This window comes from Tamandua tetradactyla, chromosome 15 (assembly GCF_023851605.1).
Source record: "Tamandua tetradactyla isolate mTamTet1 chromosome 15, mTamTet1.pri, whole genome shotgun sequence".
NCBI classification, from domain to species: domain Eukaryota; kingdom Metazoa; phylum Chordata; class Mammalia; order Pilosa; family Myrmecophagidae; genus Tamandua; species Tamandua tetradactyla.
Window position 1 is genome coordinate 81,191,647 of NC_135341.1, and position 24,683 is coordinate 81,216,329.

The following is a 24,683-nucleotide window of genomic DNA, read 5'->3' on the forward strand; positions in this document are numbered from 1 at the left end:
GACAGCGAGGAGAATGGCACTTCAGTAATGGCTAGACTTTGACCCCAAATACTGATTTCCAGGAAATGAGGCCAGTTTAGTGGGGGGACTACATTAACATCTACAGGGTAGGGCTAAGTGGCCTCAAACCAAAGCCCTTTCTCATAATGACAATGACTTCTTCCTGTACAGATAAGTGGAGCTTTCCATCTTGATGGTTGCATCCAGAGGTGAACTACAGATCTCAGGCAGAGTGAAGGAGGGCAAGGAGATATTTTCATAGTTTGTCACAGGAGGTCCCAGATCTTTCTCTTGGACAGAGTTGGGTGTTACAGTTTAGGTCAGTGCAATCTGTGGAACTCCTGTCTCACGTTCTCCTGTGGGTATGTAACTCTGTCTTCTTTCTGTTTTTAAATGACTGCTGAATTGTATTGATTGCCCTCCCGGCTATTCAACCCTTTCTCCAAGGTCTACTTTTTTCCCCCCTCACTTTTTATTACTTTATAAGTGTGTGTGTGTATGCATGAGAGAGAGAGAGAGAAGGAGAGGGAGAGGGAGAGAGAGGTGGCTATGGCATCATCTTATGGTAGGGTTTATAAGTGTGGGGATATGATGAGAGCTTTCATACTTGGATCTTGATTTTGGGTGGTGGCCTGGGATACTGTCGAAAGCAAAACAATATTTGCTGAAGATCATTTTCTATGTTTTTCCCATCAGGGGAGCTATGAATTATAGCAGCTCTGCCAAATTTAACTCAGCACTTTGCCCTGGGAGAGCAAGGGCTCATCTTATTTTTTCAGTGATATGATTACAGTGCTTGTATCTACGAGGTGATCAATAAATATGGGTTATTACTTGATTGGCTTCATGTTAAAGGTATCTTAATATAAATGTGAGCACTAGTTTCTGTATCTTAGTGTAAGTCACAAGGGAGAAGCTCTGCCCCATGTTTTTCTTAGGTGGAATGGTCATGCATTGTGGGTGACTGCACTGCCTGGAAGGATGCCGTGTGGGAAGGAAAGGACGCTTATGATTCCACCATTGTAAGATGTGTCTAGCTATTTAATAAGCTTCTATTGCCCCTTTTTCTGATTTTCTGAGATGTCCACAATGGTGCCATGGAGGAACAAATTCTGTCAATCTTCTAGTTTTTTGGCTTGCATTATTCCAACATTATTTTTGTCATTTTGTTGCTTTCCCCCTCTCGCCGGGTTGCCTAATATTTAAAAAATGAAATTAATGGACGCTTTAGCTTGTTGTAACCACAGCTGTAGGAGCCGGGGAAGGGGAGTAGAGGAGTTGTTTTAAATTTAATTTCCTAGTGTCTAGTTGCTTTGGCTAGTCTGTGTAAATGGATGAACAGTGAATAAAGAGAATGAACAGATAAATCAATATTAATGCTTTCCTTTCTGTGCCTCAGAATCAATCATGAGACCATGGCTGGATCCCAATTTTTGGTACCAATCAAAATGACAACCCTGGGTGCTGGGACTGCTCTTTGATGCATTTGTTTTTGGAAGGCAGAGATAAACTGTGGAAAGATGGAAAGCTGTATTTTTCCACCTGAGACATTGCTTGCGTCGCTCTTGTCCTTTTTTCCTTTAAGAGAGCCAATGAGACTTTTGGTCTGGGGCCCGGCGCTGATGTTCCTGGACTTACCACGGTGCCGCCCCCTGCCCAGGCAGGTGCAGTGCTCCTTTCCCGGGAGGTTCCCTCCAACACCGTTAGTGCAGCGCTGCCCACAAAATGTCCCACCTGGAGATTGGTGACTGGTGGCAGGTAAGGAGGGGACCCATCGGCGGGACTGGCTGCATAGTTTGCGGGGCCCAGTGCAAAAAAGAAAATGTGGGTCCCGGTCATGGTCAGGTTCATGTGTTAACCTGGCCAGTGGTGGTCCCTGGTCATTCGTCTGGTCAGGCAGACACTGGCCTCGCTGTTGCTATGAGGCCATTTAACCAACTTAAATCATGATCATGTCGGCTGCATCCACAACTGATTGTGTTTGTAATCAGCTAAGAGGAGTGTCTTCTGCAATGAGTGAACTTAATCTAAGTGTGGGGATCTTCTAAGTGTGGGACCCTGTACAGCTGCCCAGGTCTCATGCCTACAAAGCTGCCCTTGACTGTCTTCTCTCCAGGGTGCTTTGGAGACATGCTTCTCTGAGGTGGAAGCTGCAAGAGAAGCTTCTTCCACACCCCTTTTTCTCTTTCTGATCTTGCCCGGTGATGCTGTGTCCACTGGCTCTCAGGTTCCTGCTGTCAGCCCCAGCACTATCTCCTTTATCTGCTTCTCTCCACCCCCACACCCGTTACTCTAATCCAAGCCAAAAGAACCTCTCCCACCTATATGATGGCAGTACAGAGGCCTCAGAACTCCTCTTTGGTCCTCAGTTTCCTTCCCTTGCACCCTCCCATCTCACTAGCAGGGCGGGTCTCTCTTCTCTTTGATCACTCAGACAGCTCACCGTCTACTGTTTTCTTCACTCTGTTCCAGACACTCTGGCCTTCTTGCTTTTCCTGGAACATATCACATGTGTTTGCGCTGGGATCTTTGTGCTTCCTGTTCGCTGTGTGTGGGAATCTCCTCCTCAGGTACCCATGTGGCTAAGGTTAAAGGCCAGCCTTCAGGTCTTTAATGAATACCCTCCCTTCCCTCTACCCCACCCTGTACCGCCTAACCCTGCGTCACATCGCATCTCCTTAGCATGCGTCACTATCTCACATGCCATGTGCTTTACTTGGGTATTTATTTATTGCCTGTATCTGCTACTAGAAAAAGTTCACGAAGACAGGGATTTTTGTGTTTTGTTCCCTGGTATTCCCCCAGACCTAGGACAGTGCCCGGCACGTTGGGGTGTTTACTCAGTGTATCAGGATGTCTCTCTGCCAGAATCAGCCTTCCTTGGGTGCTTCCTGTCGCATTTCAGAACTATCTGGCTTTGGCCTCCTCTAACTAGATGGAGTTATACTTGCTCCCGTTCATTTATTCAGAAATTTGCTAGGAGCTGAAGATTTGGCAAAGAAAAAGAGAGACTGGTCCCTGACCTCATGGAATTTACATTGCAGTGGGAGAGACAAAATCTAAGAAGCAAAAACAGAACAAAAGCAAAGTGATATATGAGATGATTGTGGCAAGGGGGTGGCGGGGGAGCCACCAGAAGCTCATACACTGGGAGTCAAGTCAGGAAATGCAAAGCCTGCACCTACGTTGTCTTACTGAATTTGCAAAAGATTCCGGTCAGGGAGCAGCCCAGCTTAGTGGTCATAGTGGAGGCTCCGGACAGCATTCTGTGCTCAAATTCACCTAAGCTGTGTGACCTGGGCAAGTTCCTCACCCTGTCTGTGCCTCAGTCTCCTCTTCTGTAAAGAGGAGATAATTAACTGAAGATGGCACCAGCTTCCTAGGGTTGGTGTGAGTACTGAATGTGTTCATAAGGATGCCATATGGACCCAACACCATCTACATTTCCTGATAAAACTGAGGGTCAGTAATCAATGCACCTTCTCAATTCACATTGATGCAAGTGGGGAAGCCAGGACTAGAACCCAGGTCATTATTTTGAATCCTGCATTCTTTCTGTTCCAAACCAATACCCCTTATAGGGGCAGTTAGTGAAATTTTATGTGGAAATCTATTTGGACTAATTTTTTCCTTCAGTGTTAAGTTTTTAAAAATACTTAAAATTTTTATCATGAAACTGGTGGCCATAAGATGCTGCTGTGATTGGACAGAGCCTATGGTCTGGAGCTGACGATACTCTTGGTTTCAAATATGTCCGTTCTTGGGAGTGCTTCCAGTGTGGGGACATGTCATGGGGGAACCTGCTCCTGAGAGGAAGAAGGTCCACCCTTGGTGGTTATGACCACCTGGAGAAGAGGGGGTGAATGGGTCACTGCTGTAAGGGTGTGGGAGTGGTAGAGGTTTGGACACCGGATCCCATTCTAGAAGACTCTCAATGTCCCTTGTCATGTTGAAGGTGCCAGGGTCTGGCAACATGGCAGCCAAGACTGGTGAATACATGAGCGATTTCCAGACTTAATTAATCATAGGTTTTAAAAAACATATAACACCAGAAATATACCAAGACCTTGTATTGTGTAGAACATACTTTGGGATATACTTCAGTGGAGTAGTAAGAAAAAAATATACTCTTTTGAGAAAAATGTTTAGAGAAACTAGATAAAGGCCTGGATTGGGAAGAAAAAAAGATACTTTCTAAGTTTCTGACTTCGGGACCCAGAATGGGGCTAAGTCTGCACCTGAAGACAAGAGACCTGGTGATCAAATGAGGTGGGAGTGGAATGAATGGCCCTCTCACTTGGGAGCGTGTCTGCAGCCTGTGTGAGGATGCCCGTGAGCAGTTTGAGCCAACATCCACTAAAGTCGTTACTTTTATGAGGATTGCTCTGCAGCATGCATGATGGGTGCTTTTGTTTTCCTTTTGGCATCCATTTCCCTTTCCTGTTTAATGATCCAGTCCCTTTGGGGAGTCTCCCCTTCCTCATTCTCAGTCTGTTTGGCTCTCAGTTGGTGCCATGAAATCTAGACCATCAGATTCTCGCTGCAGGCCATGATGCCTGCTGGTCCAGCAAAGCCAGTGAGAAACAATGCTGCTCTTGCTGGCATGGCCGGGGTAGGGCAGTTCCTGTGCATGGGCGGGCTCAGTGCCTGAGCTTTACTCTCCTCCATGCCAATACTGCCTTATTTTAAATACTGTAGTTTATGAGGAGTCATGCTATTCAAGAGGACAATATGCCCAAATTTATCCTTTAAGAATGTTTTGGGATATTTTGTTCTTCCATAAAAATTTAGAAATCTACTAGCCAAGTTCCATCAAAAATCCAGATTGAAAATCACAGTGAATCCATAGATAATTTAGGAGATAACTGGCATTAAGACTTGGAACTTTTTAAAACACAAATATGGTGTTTCACGCTAATATTTTTGGTTGTCTCAATGACTTTCAATAGTTTTAGACATTTCTCCATAAAGATTTTATATACACAATTTGCTAGGTTTCTTTTCAGATACCTTACATGTTTGTTGCTATTATAAATGACATCTTTTCTTGAATGACATTTTCTAATTTTTCATACTAATACTTGGAAATGCATTATATATATTGATTTTTGTATATTGATCTTAAATCTAGCCGTATCAGTAAGTCTACCATTTTAACCAGGGTCAATCCTCAGTTTCCCAGCAGCAGGCCTGATGCTGGCAATGTTAATGTTTTTAATGAGGGAAACCTTTTCATATTTACTTACAGTCCAAGTTCCCAACACTGGATTCAATTTGCTGTTATTTGTTTTTTTCTCTGAGAATTCTCTCACTTTCTGCAGAGCCCAGTAATGAATTAAAAATTACGTTTGTTATAGTTTATCCAGAATCTTGATGTATATTAGAATGAGGACCTTTCAGAGTATCTTCTCTGCCATATTTCTAGAAGTCTGAAACATCTTATATGTCTCTTGTGTATTGCAGTTTACAAAGATTTTTCCACATAAAGTATCTACTTTGATCCTCATAACTTGTAAAATAAAAATGCCAAATTTCACCCATGTTAAAGCTCTTTGTGGGAAAACTCTGGTTGTAATACAATTCCTTCATGCTCTAGATTTATTTTATAAAAATATTCGAAAGGAAATACGTACATTCCTTTAAGACACAGAGATTTAATAAAGCATAGCTATTTTTTTTAACTTTTTAAATTGTATAATATAACATATATGCAAAACAAAAAAAGAGAAAAGCAATAGTTTTCAAAGCCCTCTTCGACAAGTAGTTACAGGACAGATCTCAGAATTTGTCATGGACTACCATATGATCGTCTCAGATTTTTCCTTCTAGCTGCTCCAGAATATAGGAGGCTAGAAGGAATAAATACTTTTTTATCACCACAATTGGCTAATGAAGCATAGCTAGTGAAAAATGATTTGGGGCCATCTGTTTGAATCATTTTGTTCTCATACAGATAAGTCTACCATTTTAACCAGGGTCAATCCTCAGTTTCCCAGCAGCAGGCCTGATTTTCTTTCCCTGTTGAATTTTACACCTTTGTCAAAAATCAACTGACCGGGAGCACGGGTAGTTCAGTGGTTAGAATGCCTGCCTCTCATGTGGGAGACCCAGGTTCGATTCCTGGACCATGCACCTCCCTCCAAAAAAACAGCTGTCGTTTGGGTGGGCCACAGTGGTTCAGTAGGCAAAGTTCTCACCTGCCATGCCGGAGACCCGGGTTTGACTCCCGGAGCCTGCCCAAGCGAAAAAAAAAAAAAAAAAAAATCAACTGACCCTATACGTGTGTGCCTATTTCTGGACCTTTTATTCTGTTCCCTTAATTCTGTTTATGTTGAAATATAAACTGAAAATCGGTGTACTTCATTGCATGCAAATTATACCTCAAAAACAAATGATGTAATGATAAAAAATCTTATTCTCTATCTGGGTCATGTTTGCCAAAGAAAGATAGTTTGGCAACCAGAAAACATTTGCTATCATTCTATTCCTGTTTCACAGAAAAGTCCATCTCCCAACCATATGAGTTCTTACCTGCTGGGCCGGTGGTTGACTCTGGGCATACAGAGCGAATAAACCCTGGTTCCTGTTCTTGAGGTACTCATGGCTGAGTTAGAAGAGATGTACGTGAAGATGACAATGTCAATCAAATGGGATGAGAAAGTTCAACGCAGTGCATTGTGGGGGCCAGCGAGGAGCGCCTTGGGGTGGTAGGATGAGGGAAAGATTCATCCAAAAGCTTGTGAACTGGTTGAATGTTCAAAGTAACTGGGAATTAGCCTGGTGCAGGTGGCGTTCCTGTGAGGCTGGGGAGGGGGTGCTGGAGAGGGTGGCTGGGAAATGCACGGTGCAGGATAGAATAGCGACTTCACAATGTTTGGCTAGGAGGGCACAGAAGGTCACCTAACTAGTTGAAGGGAAGGCACCTTAATAAAAAGGAAAATTAAAACCCCCGTAATCTTAATGAGAGGAGCATGGGGCAGGATTGTTGGAGGAAATAGCGATGTAAACATGCACTGCCATGGAGAATAGGGGAAGGGACAGGACTTGGTATTGGAACCTGCCAAAGTGGATGGCCTGGGACTGGTACCCGGGCAGGGGACTGGGCGCTGAAAGACAGGATAGCAACACAGATTGGGATGTGGTCGGCAATGAGAAAAGGTGTTTCCTTCACAATTTAATTTAGGACTACTTTGTTGAGGACATTGATTCCTACTATGGAAGGAAAAATACAATGAACTAAAAAATGTTAAATAAAAGCTTCTGTTAATTGAATGACACTGTGTCCCAGGTGCTGGGCCCTGTTGGGGCCCAGGTCAGGTTTTTCATTCCACAGGAGACCAAAGGGCCGTGCCTCCAAGGTTACTCTGATGTGGCCTTGCCAGTACTCAGAGGCCTGCTTCGTGAAAAACCTAACCTGGGCCCCAACAGGACCCTGTGCTTTATATAACTTAAAGGTGATCCTCTCCATATATCTGTTATCATCACCATTGTACAGGTGAGGGCACTGAGCTCTGGAGCTTAAACCCAAACACTAGTTGAAGTTCAGTGTAATTGGGGAGCCAGGATTTGTACCCGTGTCATTCAAAAGACCAGGTTTCTATCACTATTTCATACAGCTTATTTCTATAATGATTCACCTACATTTTGATAGTTTTATTTTTTTCCTCCAGAAAATTGTGCCACTTGTTTTTTGTTTGTTTGTTTTGTTTTACCCAATTTTTTTCCCCTGCTTGTTTTAAATTTGCAAAACAAGATTCATGTTATTGTGCAAACACATCCCACTTCTGGAAGTTGGTTGTGGCACAGTGGACTCTGTATGGCCAGACCAGGTCTGGGACTGTCAGTGCAGACACTATTCAATGAGAACTGGTCTTGGCAGGGTGCCCTGGGGACAGAAAGGTAGAGGAGGAGTGGAATGACTTCGGCCAGAGCCCTGGCCGATGAGTTACAAATCTTCTTCTCACTTGATCAGTTTTTTGAGACCCTTAACCCCATTTAAGAGAACTGGGAAATGCCAGTAATGGCATTTTTACATAGATACTGCTTCAGAATATAAGGTGCATTTTGATTGTTCTGAACAACAAAAGGGTTATTATTAAATATTAATAAAGGGACCATTCAATTATATATAATCATAGTGATGCTACATTCTCATAGCTGCTCTCCAGGTAGCCTCTTCTTTTATAATATCTGAGGCCATCTTGTCAAAAATATACTTACTGGCATTACTTGCTAGAGAGATTTCGTCATTTGTCTTTTGACTTAAAGCTTACTGTTTCACCCTTTTGTATAATTTTGTAATACTTTCATTTTTAAGAGATAGCTACTCTTTGAATCCCTATGTATTATAAAAATATTTGCCAGGGTTCCTCACGCTGATTTGGAATTCTCAGCAGTTGTAATATATACATGAATCCCCCATTTTCTTTTGCCCTGGAGTGTGACTATTCTATAGCAGGACTCTGCCATTTGAGAAGGGCTGGAACTTGGAATGAGACCCTCCTACTGAGGTAGGTAGGACAGGTGCTGAGTGTAGACCCACCTTTATTGGCTAAGAATGGTCAGTCCAGCAGAGAGCATTGGATGCTGTGGGCTGTTTACTGGATTAGAAGACCAGACCCTGTATTGGCATGGGAGTGGTTAAGGATTAGGGCTCTGAGATGCATGTGGAAAATGGATGCATCAGTGCATCAGCCAGGATGTATTCAGCTGTTAATAACAGAGAACCCCACAAAACGATGTAGACAAAAAGAGAATTCATCTGGTCCTCTAACTGGAAGTCCAGTGGCAAAATTGGCTTTGGATTAATTTTGCCCAATGGTTTTGATTTCATTTCTGTGTGAATTTCTTCATTCTGTCTTCCCATGCCTGCCAGCATCATCGTCAGGCTGGTTGTGAGGTCTCTGCCCACTTCCAGGCAAAGCACATGGACATCACACCATTCAGAGGAAGAGTGAGATTGCCCCTGCTGATAGTCTTCCAGAAAAGCAAGAAGGCACTTTTTCTGAAGCTAGTGAGTTTATTCGCATTGGTCCATTGAGTTTATTCACATTGGCCCATATTTGAATCAATCTTTAGCAAGGGGATGAGATTTTCTTTGAACTTGTCAGGCCCGTGCCTGAAGTTGGGGTATCCATCTGCTCCCATGAGAGACTATGTAGGGACAGGGGTTCTGTGGGGGGAGGGTGGAGGTAGATGCTGGCAGCTCTCTAGCACCCACTACAATGAGGAATGCACAAACTAGTGGCCCTCAGTTTACTCATGTGGTAAGCACTAGGAAAGTCAGAGCTACTAGCAAAGAGCAGTTAGCAAAGTATCAGCCACCAGGCTGGGATTATTGAGAGAGTTGAAACAAGGTTAGATACTAAAACCACGATCCAAGGATACTGTCGGTGGTCCATGGATAAGGATAACTAGAACTGGGACTCAAAATTGGATCCAGACCAGCAGTGTATGAGGATGGAGCTGGCCCCACATAACTGATCTTGGAAGTGCTGGCTGCCTGGGACAGGAGTGGGCATGGAGTTTGGGAACCTCTGATCAAGTACTAGACAAGAATAGATAATGGGAGCAAATCAGGCTGAGTCAGCATGGGCAGCTGTTGTCCATTGGCAGATCAAGGGACATAACCATTCCTTACTGTCTTAGCATAGGATGAAGACCGGGTTGTGTTGGGAGTGGGTGGGCTGAGCTGAAGGCATGGGTAGTTGAGTGCTGGAGGGAAGGAAGCCAAGACAGGGCTGGGGGCTGGCAGGATGTCTTTGCTGCTTCCAGAGGACTCTTTTGAAGCTGTGCTGCCCATATTTGTGTTTAAAGTAACAATACACATGGGCTGCTGCCTAATGCTAATGGCCAAGTAGCCCCAGTAGTAGAATATAAAAGGTAGCAGAGGGTGGGGAGCTAGTCCTGTGTGTGAAACTACAAAATTTGAAGTGTTGATGCATTTCTGGCTGTAGATGTCCCTCAGGCTTCTTAATGAAGTGAAAAAATCTTCAAGCTGAAAATCTGTTTTCAGGTCAATGAGAAAGGGCACAGACAATATGTTACTAGCTTTTCTGTCGATTATCCATTATGTTATGAGGATTGTATGTTGAAACACTGCAGATAAAGCATCTCAATTAAGACTTTAATTTAGATTTAATAAGAGTTATTATATGTTAATAAAAGATCAATTAGCAGTTAAATAGCCATTGATCCAGGTACAATAAGTATGTCAGAAAGACATCAAGTTGTCATTGAAATAACTGGAGATTATCCAAGCAACATGTGAGCCATTAGGTTCTCAATATATTCAGGCTATAATGAATGTCAATGCACTTAATTGCCATTTAACAAGAAAGCTTAATGTAAAGTCTCATGCCTATTAACTCAGATACCTGTTCACAGTTCTTCATTGGATTCATTTATTCTTTGTTCATTCTACAAATATTTAATTAAGCACCATGCCAGGTAAAGTGAGAGAAATATGAGTGTTAGCCACAATTCCTGCCTTCAAAGAAGTTAAAATCTAGTATTGAAATAAGACTCATGGGGAAGAACAAATAAAGGGACAAATTAGGTAACAATATACTGCGTTGTTTTTTTGTACATGGGCAGTCACGGGGAATTTAACCCAGGTGTCCGGCAGGGCAGGCAAGAACTCTGCCATTGAGCCCCACTTTTCACATATTTTCTGACCTCCCTCACCATTAACTAAAATTTCACACATGTTGTGAACAAGAAATAAACCTTTATTGCTGGGTGGAACCATTGAGATTAGGGGTTGTTTGTTACTGCAGCATAATGTAGCAAAGCTGACTAAAACAATGAATGTAAGAGGGATTGACAGAGTCAGGCCCAAGATGTGTGTTTTGGTGGGGTGCTGTCATAGTCGAAGCCAAAGCTTTATGTTTCTGGATATTGGAAAAGGGCACAATAGTAACACCTAGGACAAGTGACCATTGATAAGAGAAAGTCACTCTCAGTGTTTTTATGTTCAATCTCTAAGAATCTCCCTCTTGTACCATAGAAGGACTTGGGAGGGAGGCAACTATCAATGTCTGAGTAATAAATATAGTTAAAATGGTGAATTTTATGTTATGTGAAATTTATCTAAAAACCATCTATTCGTAGTTTTTGACACTGGAGTGCTTGCCTAGCTCACATCCTCATTCAATGAGACCCGCTCCCCTCCTGCTAATGGGGGCCCCCATGACTGTGTTCCCACCTTCCAGATTTTCTAACTTGGCTGTCCTGTTTGTGCCTTTTGGGTGCAGGGCCTTTCCATGAGGCTCAGAACTCTCTGCCCAGACCCTGCTCTGGAAAGAAATGCACTGGTTCCTTTTTTCTCCCTGGGTCTTCTATCTCCAGATTTTTTGCTGCCAGGACCAGGATGGTTTTAATTTTTATTTATTTGTTTTTGAAAATCTTGTTTTCAGGCAGGAGAATGGCTCTTATTTATTACTGCATTCTCCCCCATGCTAAAATTTATTTCACAAATTTAAACTCAACTACTGTGGGTTCTTAGATCTTAGGAATCACAATTTCTTTTTGGTACTAAAGCTCAGCTCTTTCTAGGAACTTCAAGAACTTATTTAGTTGCTCAAAAGACATTCATTTTGCTCTCTTCAGCCTTTCCATGAATGCATTAAGAGGGCTTTAGCTGTATCACTGCTCAGTGGTAGGGAAGGTGTTGGGTCTTGGGAAACAAAAGGTTGAAAATTATTTGTTGAATGTATTGTAACTTAGATCCCCCAACCAAACTTTACTAAGTCTCCTATATAAACCTACTTTGGTTAGTGTTTGACTTGTGAAACTGAAGATAAATGGCCTGTATTCTACCTTTAAATGAAATGGAAGCTTGGATAAGAGATGTGCCATTGGATACGTGAGAGCAAGAGAGGGAGGCTGTGACTTCAACAAGGGGAGGGGATGGGAACCAGCAGTTCTGGGCACCTGAGTCCCCAGGAATTAGCTGGACTCTAAGATACAGGCTGGGCATCCTCCTGGTATGGGAAAGGTACCCCAGAAGTCTGGGAATCTGGGGACACTCATGGAGAGGACATCTGCATTACAGTTAAAAAATTGTAAAATAATTAACAACCAAAGAAAAAAATCTGCTCGAAAAGTGAAAAAATTTAGCCAAATAACATATTTTAAAGGTGGGCTAAACACTGTTTCCAAATCAATATCCTTTCTGTACCTGAGTCGAGATTTAGTTTAGATGAGTGTGTATTGGCATAGTTGGACTTTAGCTCTACAGACTACCTTGATAGTATACAGATTAGTTACATGTGAGTTGTGTGTCTTAAGAAATGGCTTTCTAGGATCTGACTTTTGCATCCATTCACTTCCCTATTGAGCAATCTTTTTGTGAAAGGGGCAATGATCAATGCGAGGCATGCAGAGATGGAGAAGACAAATCTCGGACCTCTAGGAAGCGCCGTGAGGCGGTGATAGTGGGGTGGTGATAGTGGGGGCACTGCACGGACATACAATGGAATGACAGGCCCAGCTCTGAGCCAGACCAAGATTATGTGCATCTTGTTTATATCCAAATCTCATTTTATTCAATGACCAAATGGAGGAAGGGCGTGCACAGGGTAATTATTTTGCAGTTAAGTTACCCTCCCCCGCCGCCCAGTTTGGTAAGGGGATGGAAGAGGGGCAAAAGGAAGCAGGGTGATGGGAACTGCGTGTGCTTCCTGTGCTAAGACTCTCCCTTTCCCCAGAGGAGAGTGGGCTGAAATAAACATAAAGTCACTGAGTAAATTAATCCTGACCGCAGGAGGCAAAGGACGCTCCCACCACATACAAATGATGGACTTCAAGGCAGGAAAAAGGCGATGTGAACAGCAAGCATTTAAAAAGACTTCAGGTCTGGCAGACACAGAGCAGACACAGGGTGTTCTAACAGGAAGGAAAATATCCCTCCTAAACACACACAAAGACATAACAAAGCTAAGTTAAGAAGGTTAGCGATTTAGTTGTCTCAGCAACATGTCATCAAGTTGAGATGAGCAGGAAACACAGATAACACTAGAAAGAAGGAAAACATCATAAGCCCACAAAGAGGGAAAAGCCAGGGTGCTGGGAGAAGAAAAGCAAAGCGCTTTTCTTGCTTTTTCATTAAGGGAGGGAACTTAACATTTAAGCAGCATCTCCAAAAAGTGAAAATAGAATCTGCTTTTGTGTGACCTGTGTACTTGTGCGTTTAGAAATTGTGTTATCAGCGTTTCCTATGTGGTACCAGGTTCAAAAGCACAGTTGTTAGGGATGTTTGTATAATCCCACAGAGAAACAAAGTGGTCTCATGTTAAAATGGGGTTTGAGTTTTTGAAAATATTTTATTAGGAATTAGTGGTATGGGCTAAACATGCAGACATGACTAAATGTAGGTTGCCTGCTTACCTGGGCCAAAGCTCATCATAATATTTTACCACAAAATGAGCAAATGGACATTTTAGAGATTAATTCATTTTCCGCTGTCATAGGTTGTATTCAGAAGATTGCTGATGTTTGTTTTCTAGGATGGAAATTTTTGGTGGTGGAAATGTGAGATCTAAACTTGTTCTTGGAAAAGGAACATGGGAGTAGGAAGAATTGATGGGAGGGAGGGAAAGGAGGCAGGAGAGGCTGGAGAGGACCAACCTATTCAATTGTGACCCAATTCTAGTTGTTAGAAAATGTGTCTTAATGTTCAGTCAGAATCTACTTCCAGATAACTTTCTAAATCGTGCGTTCTGTGGAACAAATTGGCTTTCTCTGGGTCACGGTAGTTCTTTAGGTATTCCAGTGATCCCTGTCTTCATTTATTCTTCTCTTGTTTGGACCATCAGTTCTCCAACTGTGGTCTCTGATCAGCAACATTGACATGACCTGGAATCTTGCTAGAAATGTAAATTCTCAGCCCTGCCCTCTTCTCCTGCATCGACTGAATTAGAAATTCTGGGCATGGGTCAAGCAATCTGTGGTTCACCAAGTCCTCCAGGTGGTTCTGATGTGTGCTTGCATTTGAGGACTATTGCTTCAAGCCAAGCATCCCTTTGTTCATTCACCCCCCTCACCTTCATCCATTCATTTACTTACACATTCATATATTCATTTATTCATGTATCTATTCATCCATCCCTCCATTTATTCATGCAACAAACATTTGTAGGCCTGGCACATTTGGCACATGAAGGGTACAATTTGTGCACAGAGACAAGAGATGGTTTCTAGATCCCTCCCTATCATCACCATCCTGGTTGTCTGCTGGGTTATAATTTTCATATGTGATCAGTCGGTAGCATGTAGAACATCAGTGCTGCTTTCTCTCTAAAGGTAACATTTATCCCACATTTCACCCACAAGGTGGTTATGAAGGAAACTGTCTGATGCCTTGTCGAATCCAAGAGATGATTGAGCAAGGCTTTGGGGAAATGGAGCAGATGTTTGGGGAAGAGTAATCTAGGAACACTGGTGAGGACAGAGGGGAAGTACCATAGCTAAGTGAGCCCCAGTGGATCGCGCTGCTCCCCGCCATGCTCTTGTGTGGTTTCCTCCCACAGTGAGGCTGGGCTTGGCCACGTGACTTGCTTGGGCCATAAAGCAAGCAGAAACTTGATAGGTACTGGAGCACTGGGGCTTGCCCTCTTAGAATGCTTCTTCTACCCTTCTAAGAAGTTCAGCTCCTTATAATAATGGAAGTCCAGCTTTTTATAATCTCCTTAAGGATGAAAGCCATATGAAGAGGAAGCCCAGATGTCCCAGCTGTTCTCACTATACTAGCTGAGTCCACCTTCTAGCAAATGCTCCAGGAAAATGCAGCTGTATGAGTTAGCCCAGATGAGACCAGCAGAGAATGACTCAGCCAACACTACAGAATTGTGAAAAGTAATAATGTCATTTTCAGTCACTAAGTTTTGGGATGATTTGTTATGCAACAATAGATAACTGATACAGGAGGGGCTAAGGAAAGGATGGATTTGGGGACTTGGGCTATGTGTATTCCAGATGATCAAAACAGTGGAAATGGGGAAAGGAGGAAGCTCATATAAGAGTCATAAGGGGGCAGCTAGGCTTTAGATGATGAAGTAAAGAGAAGGGCCAAAGATGGTTTTGGCCATTTCTGGAACACCTAAATAAAACATATTTCTATTCCTGGAATATGTGTTCTTAAGAGGAAAAAAAAAGCTACTTAAAGACTATTATCTTTGATAGTAGGGGCTGCCATTAGGGAATACAACTAGTCTGTCAGAATGCCTTGTCAGATCCCATCAGAGTTGGGATGCTAGGTACATTAGCTGTAAATGGCTCCATAATCAATTACCCCCAAATTTAGTGACTTAACATTATTATCTCACAGTTTCTGTGGGTCAGGAATCTCAACACAGCTCAGCTGGGCCCCCTGGCTCGGGAACTCCCAGAAGGCTGCAATTAAAGTGTTGATTAGGGCTGCAGAAATTTCAGGGGTCATGGAGAGAAGTGGTCCCATCTCAACTCCACACACCAGGCTTTTGGCAGAATTACCTTCCTCCTGGGTTGCTGGCCGGAGGGGCCTCCTGTCCTCACTGGCTGTGGCAGAGGCCTCCCTCAGCTCCTTTCCACAGGAGCCCCTCTTAAAGAAGAGCTGGCCGCAGGGCAGGCGGTCCTCTCAGCGAGCAGCCAGAGAGCAAGCAGAAGCCTTTGCAACCAGATCTTGAATGTGATATCTCATCACCTTTGCCGTGTTCTATTTGCTAAAAGGGAGTTACTCAAAATAAAGTGTCAGTGGCTGAGAAATTTCAGAGTCGAGAGGTCATCCTGGAGGTTATTCTTACACATTATATAGATATCCCTTTTTAGTTTATGGTGTATTGGAATGGCTGGAGGGAAATGCCTGAAACTGTTGAGCTGTGTTCCGGTAGCCTTGATTCTTGATGATTGTATAACGATTATGGCTTTTACGGTGTGACTGCATAAAGTCTTGTGACTGACACTCCATTTATCCAGGGTATGGACAGATGAGTAAGGTAAGGGCAAAAAAATAAATAACAGGGTAGAAAAGGGATGCAGGATGTTTGGGGTATTCTTTTTCATTTTAATTTTTATTCCTATTTGTATTTTTTTTTGAGTAATGAAAATGTTCAAAAATTAATTGGGTTGATGGCTGCACAAGTATATGATGATACTGTGAAGCACTGATTGTATGCTTTGGATGATTATATGGTCTGTGAATATATCTCAATAAAATTGCATAAAAAATTAAATGATAAAACTGAACCCTATTATAGCTGATAGACCATAGTTAATAGAACGAGTATAAGAATGCTCTTTCGTGAATTATGACAAGTATATGACACTAACACAGTGTTACTAGTATGTGATATATGGGAAAAAACAATTAATATAAACTATGGATGATAGTAAATAGTATCATTTTAATAATTTTTCATCAGTTGTAGCAAAGATAATTACTTAAAAATATCAGTACAATTATAAAAAAATGTTATCATCAATTGTAACAAATGTTCTATACCAATGGCAGGTGTTGGTGGGGGGGCAGTGTATGGGAATTCTATGTTTTATACGATTGTTCTGTAAATCTACAACTCCTCCAATACATTTTTTATAATGAAAAAAAAGAAAAGAACTATTCAGGATCTGAAGGAAGATGGAATCTCAATAAAACTCTCTAAAGCAGAGGGTTATACTTATCTACCTTTCACTCCCAAATCAGTACATATTGTAATTGGGAAAACAGGCTTTTATTTGCCTATTATTTTGAAAATGACCAATTAAAGGTAAAATGAAGGCAAAAGAAAAGAACATACCTACTAGGTGAGGCCCACCCTGAAGGAGAGGGCATTACATAGAGCATGGATGCCAGCAGGTGGATTACTGAGAGCCGTTTTGGTGGCTGCCTCCCACGTGGCTTTGTGGGATATGCAGGACCCCAGGTAGCACAGCACAGAGGCAGCCACGGTCTTGGAGACCTGGGCCTAATTTTCCTTCTGCTTGGATGAGGAATCTTGAAAATCATCCTAGGGCCAGCCCCTGGGCACTGTGGGTTCTATGACTTGGTCACATGGAGAGAGACCCGCTGCTATGATCTTCTGAAGACAACCCCCCTCCTCTGTTGCTGAGTAGATCTGGCCCTTTGATGGTAGGCCCCATCATATCTCCGTTTCACCTCAGCACATCCCAGCCTTCATACACATGTGCTCCCCTTTCCCTGCCTCCAAACTCAAGTTCTCTCGTCAACAAATTTGCTATCTTGATAAAGCCTTTAATGAATTCATCTGCTCCCTGCAAGTATTGTCACATTCTTTTCCTATCACCTTCAAACTTCCTAAGTGGCCTTTTAACCCCCATGTTGCTTTCTCCCTGTTACTCCATCTACAACTTTTACCATGGGCATCTGCCTCCACCTCCCTATGGAACTTGCATTGTCCCTTGTAATCTAGGACTTCCTTCCTTTATCACAGCCACTGACCCTTTGTTAGGCCTCGTTATCATGGATGTCTTTGCAGGATCGGACAACCTCACCACCCTCTCTTTCTTGGAGAGCTTTCCTTTGGTTTCTGGTACGTATATCATGCCCAGCACATAGGAGACACTCCGTGGATGTGGTGTGGGATGGTCCAAGTGCAGCCTGCTGCCTTTTTTCTGGGACACACAGATACAAATCCACTACTCAGGATCAGCTAGGGGACTCCTGATATGTTGCTTCCTCACTTGTCCTGAGCACATGTAAACTGGAGACAAGTGGGAACGTTTTATGACATCTGACTCGCCATTCCAGTGGTATATCTGTCCTCAACACTGGCCAGCAGATTGAGAATCCCAGGCCATGGGGGACTCACATTCACTAGTAAAGCTGGCCTTGTACTTCTTTTCTCTATGTGAGTAAATGTTTCTCCATCAGAGCCTATGAGAATCATGCTCTTGCTGGAGACCCTGATACTTGCAAACCATGGAGTGGGTTGGGACATGGGCCTGGTATTCCTGGTGGCAGCATTGTTATTCTCTTGCTACCGTCCGCAAGATAAGCTCCTCCCTTGGAGGTGGCAACAGGTGCCTCTTCCTAACCAGTGATGCATATTTGTAGTTGAGTGAATCTGCTGCTAGTTTCTTCTCCTGCTTCTATGGTCACTCCCTGTACATCTATTTTCTTGGCTCCTTTTCCTCTTCTTCCTTCCCCATAAATATGGATTTTATATTTGATTCTATGTGAAGTGTTTATCTTACTCCCCAGGGTTCAGCTATTGCTTAGACAAGGGTTTGCTGGAGCACAGTTTTCATAATGTTAGAGAGTAGATGTGAACACCTGTTCCTTTTCCCCCTGGAAGACCTATAATATTTTGGGCACTTGTCACCTGCTGGGCCCTTTGCTTAGGGAAGGTGATCCCCTCCCCAGATCCAGGAGGCGAATCATGGTGTATGAACCAGTGGTTGTGGTCTTATCCCCCTTGTTTGCGGATTGGTTTAGACATGAGCATGCAACAGGTCTTCTCAATGGAATTTGTTTTTATGACCTTCTTTTCTCTTATGTTTCTTTAATGACATTTCAATGGATATTGGAAGGAAAGGTAGACATATAAATGTGCTCAGTCTTCATCTTGAGTTGGAAATCTAAGTATGTTTGTATTAACATGCTGAACATATATTGATCTGTATCAGTTATCTATTGCTGCAGAACAAACCATCCCAAAATTTAGCAGTTAAAAACAAGAGTGATTTTATTTGCTCAGAACCTGGTGGGGCAGTTTTTCTTCTAGTCCCACCTGGGGTCATGCAGTGGCTCTGGTCATCTGGTGGCTCTACTGGGGCTAGAAGGTCTAAGGTGTTTCTATTAGCATGTGTGGTGTTTGGTGCTCGGAGTCAGCTGGATAGCCGAGGGGGCTGGGACAGCTCACTTTGGCTCCATGCGGCCGCTCCTCCTCCTGGCTTATCCAGGCTTCATTACCTGCTGATCGAAGGGCATATTCCAGGAAGTGAGGGAAGAAGCTGCCAGGTCTTCTAAAGCCTAGGCTTGGAAGTCACCTGTCATTTCTGCCACATTCTGTTGGACAGTTCAAGTCATAAGGCTATTTCAGATGTTAGATCTGGGGAAATAGATTCTGCATCCTGACAGTATAGCTGCAAAGTCACAGGGCAAAGGGGCATGCATACAGAGATGGGAGGATCTTGTGACCAATTTTTGCAATCTGGCATTTGTCTACTTAAGACTAAGTGTTTTTTGTTTGTTTGTTTGTTTTTATATAAGTAATACATGCTGAACATAAACTACGTGAGCAAAATAGAAAACAACAAAGAGGAGAACAAAGTTAGACCTCAAATTCCACTGTTAAGCACTCACCCGATAACTTCAGGGGAATATCATTCCAAGTAGCTCTTTATGTGTGTAAGTAGAATGAATAATACAGAAATAATTTTTCAAAAATTGGATCTTCCTGTACATTTTTAGAAAAATAAAAAAGCATTAAATTGAATTTTGCTTGAATTTAACAGAAGAAAGAGAAACCAGAGTAATTGTGGAACTTCAGATAATGTTTTCACCACATAGATATTAGATTCTAAAAGTTCTCCCTAAGGTTACTAAGAAAGATTATTTTAAAAATTAAGGAACCTAAAGTTATTTTTTAAGAGCTATGTTTAATTTTGACTTTCTGCAATGAGAGATAAGGAAATTAAAACTTTTAATCTTCCTCTTACCTCACTTCACACTCCCTCATCTTCAAGTTTTGTAGTAACATTATTTCTTTAAAAAAGTCAAGATATCAAGTATTTATCTCAGCAATTACAATTCTTGTTTTCTTTAATAACATTGATGTAGTCCTAAGTATGTAATTAAATGAATTTACTACTTCTCACCTGTCCCTGTACCACACCTTCTGCTTTGCTAAGTGTTTTAGAAATTATGATCTAAAATTTATATTTTCTCTTATTGTATAATTATTCAACAAAACTCTTTTAACTATAAAAATAAAATTAATATTTTAAATTACAGTCATCTTTGGTTTGCTGGACTTCCTTTTCACGTTCTTTTTAAAGACCTCTTGGGCTTGCTCTCTGAATTCTTGCATACATGAAAATTTCTATCAGTTGTCTTCAAATGGACGTGGCAGGGTATAAAAGTTTGGCGCCCCAATTTCATACTATATGGACATTGTTCCACTGTCTTTGGACACTGAATTTTGCACTGTTCTCCCCATCACAGTGCTACCATTCATTATTTTTTTAAAACATAATTTCTTTTTTGTTAGAGGAGTTGTAGATTTACAGAAAAATCATGGAGAATATATAGAGTTCTCATAGAACCCTCCCCTATTATTAGCACTTTCTATTAGTGTGGCAGCTTTGTTATCATTAATGAAAGAATGTTTTTGAAATTTTGCTGTTAACCATAGTTCATAGTTTACCTCCGAGTTTATGGTTTGTGTTGTACAATCCTATGGTTTATTTATTTATTTTTTAATTCTGGTAACATATATAAGACCTAAAATTTCTCCTTTAACCACATTCAAGTATACAACTAAGTAGTGCCAGTCACCGTGACAATGTTGTGCTGTCAATACCACCATCCATTACTACAATCTTTCCATCACCCCAAATAGAACTTCTATACCAATTAAACATTAACTCCCCATTCCCTTCTCCAGGCCTGCCCCATGGTAACCTGTGTTCTAGTTTCTGATTCTATGAATTTATGAGATCACACAATATTTGTCCTTTTGTGTCTGATGTATTTCATTCAAGATGATATCTTCATTTTGTGCCCCACTCCTTTTTACAGCTGAATAATTTTCCATCACGTGTTGTCTATACCACATTTTGCTTATCCATTCAGTGGTTGATGGATACTTGGGCTGTTTCCATCTTTTGACAATTGTGAATAATATTGCTATGAATATTTGTGTGCAAATATCTGTTCAAGTCTCTGCTCTCCATTCTTTTGGGTATATACCTAAAAGGGGGATTGCCAAATCATATGGTAATTCTATACTTAACTTCCTGAGAAATGAATAAGTTTTATTCCACAGTGGCTGCACCACTTCACATTCCCATCAACAATGAATCAGTGTTCCTGTTTCTCTACATCCTCTCTAACCTCTGTTATTTTCCAGTTTTTGAATAGCGGACATCCTAATGGGAATGAAAATGTATCTTTTTTGTGGTTTTGAGTTGCAATTCCCTAATGGCTAAGGATGTTGAACATCATTTCTTGTGCTTATTGACCATTTGTATATCTTATTTGGAGAAATATCTATTCAAGTTTTTTTCCCATTTTAAAATTTTGATTGCTTGTCTTTTTATTGTTGAATTGTAGGATTTCTTCATATTTTCTGGATAAACCCTTTTTGGATCTATGATTTTGAAATATATTCTCTCATTCTGTTGGCTGTCTTTTCACTGAAGTCCTTGGAGGCACAAAAGTTTTTAAAATTTTGATGACCTGCATTCTACATTTTTTCTTGTTACTTGTGTTTTTGGTGTAAAGTCTAAGACACCATAGACTAACACAAGGTCCTAAAGATGCTTCTCTAAGTTTTCTTCTAGGAATTTTATATTGGGTTCTTTTATTTAGGTCTTTGATCTGTTTTGAGTTAATTTTTTGTTTATGGTGGGAAGTAGGGATCCACCTTCAATTCTTTTGCATATGGAAATCTAGTTTTCTCAGCACCATTTGCTGAAGAGACTATTCTTTCCCAGTTGAGTGATCTTTGCCCCCTTGTCAAAAATCAGTTGGTCAAAAAACAAACAAAAAAGAAACAAAAAAATAAAAAAACAACAAAAAAAATCAGTTGGTCATAAATTTGAGGGTTGATTTCTGAACTTTCAATTTAATTTCATTGGTCTATATGTCTGTCCATGTGTCAGTTTCTGGCTGTTCTCATTACTGTGGCTTTGTAATAAGTTTTAAGATCAGGAAACATGAGTTCTCCAACTTCATTCTTTTTCAAGTTGGCTTTGACTGTTTAGGGTCCTCTACCCTTCCATATAAATTTGATGATTGGCTTTTCCATTTTTGCAAACAAGGTTATTAAAATTTTGATTGAGAATCCATTGAATCTATAAATTGCTTTGGGTGCTACTGTCATCTTAAGAATTTAGTCTTCCAATCCAGGAGCATGAAATGCCCCTCCATTTATTTAGGCCTCCATTGATTTATTTTAGCAATGTATTGTAGTTTTCTGTGGATAAGTCCTTTACATCCTTGGTTAAATTTATTCCTAGATATTTCATTCTTTCTGTTGCTATTGTAAATGGAATTTATTTTCTTGATTTCATCTTCAGATTGTTCATTATTAGTATATAGAAACACGGCTGATTTTGGTGTGTTGATTTTGTACACCACCACTCTGCTGAGCTTGTTTATTATTTGCAGCTTTTGAGGATTTTTCAGAAATTTTTATATATAGGATCATGTCATCTGCAAACAGGGAAAGTTTTATTTCATTCTCCCCAATTTAGATGACTTTTCTTTCTTTTTTGACTAATTGCTCTAGCTAGAATTTCCAGTACAATATTGAATAAGAGTGGTGATAGTGGGGATCCTTGTCTTGTTCCTGATCTTAGAGAGAAAGCTGTCAGGATTTCAACACTGAGTATGAGGTTAGTTGTCAGTTTTTCATAAATGCCATTTATCATGTTGAGGAAGTTTCCTTTCATTCCTAGTTTTCTAAGTGTGTTTTTTTTGTGTGTAGCAATAGGTGTTGGATTTTGTCAGATGCCTTTTTTCTGTGTCAATTCGGATGATCATGAGCTTTCCCCCTTCATTTATGGATATGATGTATTACATTAATTGGTTTTCTAATGTCAAATCATCCCCCCCTTGCATACCTGGGATAAATCCCACTTGATCATTGCATATAATTCTTTTTAATGTGCTGTTGAATTTTGTTTGCTAATATTTTTAGAGGATTTTGCACCTATATTCATAAGGGATATTTTTCTTTTCTTTCTTTTCTTCTGGTATCTTTATCTGATGTTGGTATTAGGGTGATATTGGCCTCATGGAATGAGTTAGCCAGTATTCCCTTCTTTTTGAAAAGTTTGAAGAGAGTGGGAGTTCATTGTTTGGTTAAATTCACCAATGCAGACTTCTGGTCTTGGGCTATTTTTGTTGGAGGTTTTGAATACTGAGTCAATCTCTTTACTTGTTATTGGTCTGTTGATGTCATCTATTTCATCTTGAATTGGTGTATGTAATTTCTGCACTTCTAAATATTGTCCATTTCATCTAGCTTATTGTATTGGTTTGTTAATGCTGACATAAAGCAATATACCAGAAATGGAAAGGCTTTTACAAAGAGAATTTAATAGTCACAACTTTACAGTTCTAAGGCCATGAAAATGTCCAAATTAAGGCACCAACAAGAGGGTACCTTCACTTAAGAGAGACTGATGCTGTTTAGAGCACCTTTATCAGCTGAGAAGGCATATGGCTGGCATCTGCTGGTCCTTGTTCCTGGTTCTCTTGCTTCCAGCTTCTGATGCCAGTGCTTTCTTCTCTCAACATTTGCAGGCATTCACTTAACTCCTCTAGGACACAACTCTGGGCTGATGTCTGCTGGGTTCTATCTATACCTAGAAGTATCTGCTTTCTCTGTTGGCACTCCAAGCACTTCCAAACATCCATGTCTCTGTCTTTGAGAGGCATGTTCTCCAAGCATCTGGATCAGCTCTGAGCTTTCTCCAAAATGTTTCCTCTTTTAAAGGATTCCAGTAAATTAATCAAGACCCTACCTTGAATAGATGGAGTCACATCTCCATCTCACCAAAAGGCCACAACCTCAAAATGAGTGTGCCATATCTTTGTGGAGATAAAGTTATTAAAAGGTCATATCCACAACAGGGAGCAATACATCTCCATGGAGATAGTCTAATAAAAGGTTTTCTGCCTTATGATATTGAATCAGGACAAAGGACATAGCTTTTCTGGGGTATATAACACTTTAACACTGGCACATTCCACCCTCTGGACCCCCAAAAGACATGTGCTTTTCATATACAAAATATTTTCATTCCATCACAATATCACAAAGCCTTAAACCATTTCAGTAACAATTAAAATGTAAAACAAAGTCAGAAACAATACAAAATCTCATCAAATTCAGCTACAGGTCTGGTCTGTTTTAAGGCGAAAATTCTCCTCTGGCTTTGGATCTATGAAACATGGAACAAGTTATCTATGCCAGTATGCAAAGGAAAGACAGTTATAAGATACACATTCCCATTACTATAGGGAGAGATCAAAAGGTAAACGGGGGTTACCAAATCCAAACAGTTCCAAAAAATCTGCCAGGCAGCTCCACTGGATTTTAAAGTCTGAGAGCCATTTATCCTCAGGGTTTTAGGAAGTGGCAGTCCCACTCTTTCCAAGGGCCTACAGAGCAGCCTTGCTCTCTCTGCAAATGCTGGGATGAGTTGCAACATTGGGGCATGTTGAGGAAAACACCTTTTTCTTGCCTCTGCCCTCTCCAAACACTAGGGCAACACCCGGAATCTCTGCCATCTCTGGTGCACATGCTCAACTCCTCCAGAACAGTGGGGTGGCAGTCAGGCTTTCCCCAACCTCTCGTTTCTGTACTCCACCCTCTCTGAGACCTGGGGCTGCATAACTCTTTCTGAGCAAAGAAGTAGAAGGCCTGCCCTCTGCTTCTGGGAAAACTCACCCTTCCCATGTGTGTGGATGGGTCTGCTCTCCTGGCCCAAGATTTCCTGGTTCTAGATCT

At 41.3% G+C, this 24,683-nt stretch overlaps 2 long non-coding RNA genes and 1 other non-coding gene across 3 annotated transcripts in view; all 3 read left to right on the top strand.

Annotated features, from left to right (window-relative positions):
- Positions 1-24,683, top strand: part of LOC143658081 (uncharacterized) — a 144,804-nt gene that overhangs the window by 21,557 nt on the left and 98,564 nt on the right. The gene's annotated exons all lie outside the window — the stretch shown is intronic.
- LOC143658080 (uncharacterized) overlaps positions 1-24,683 on the top strand; it is a 50,935-nt gene that overhangs the window by 15,261 nt on the left and 10,991 nt on the right. The gene's annotated exons all lie outside the window — the stretch shown is intronic.
- TRNAE-CUC (transfer RNA glutamic acid (anticodon CUC)) lies at positions 6,061-6,132 on the top strand. Its single transcript has one exon. It is a non-coding gene; the product is annotated as a tRNA-Glu (tRNA).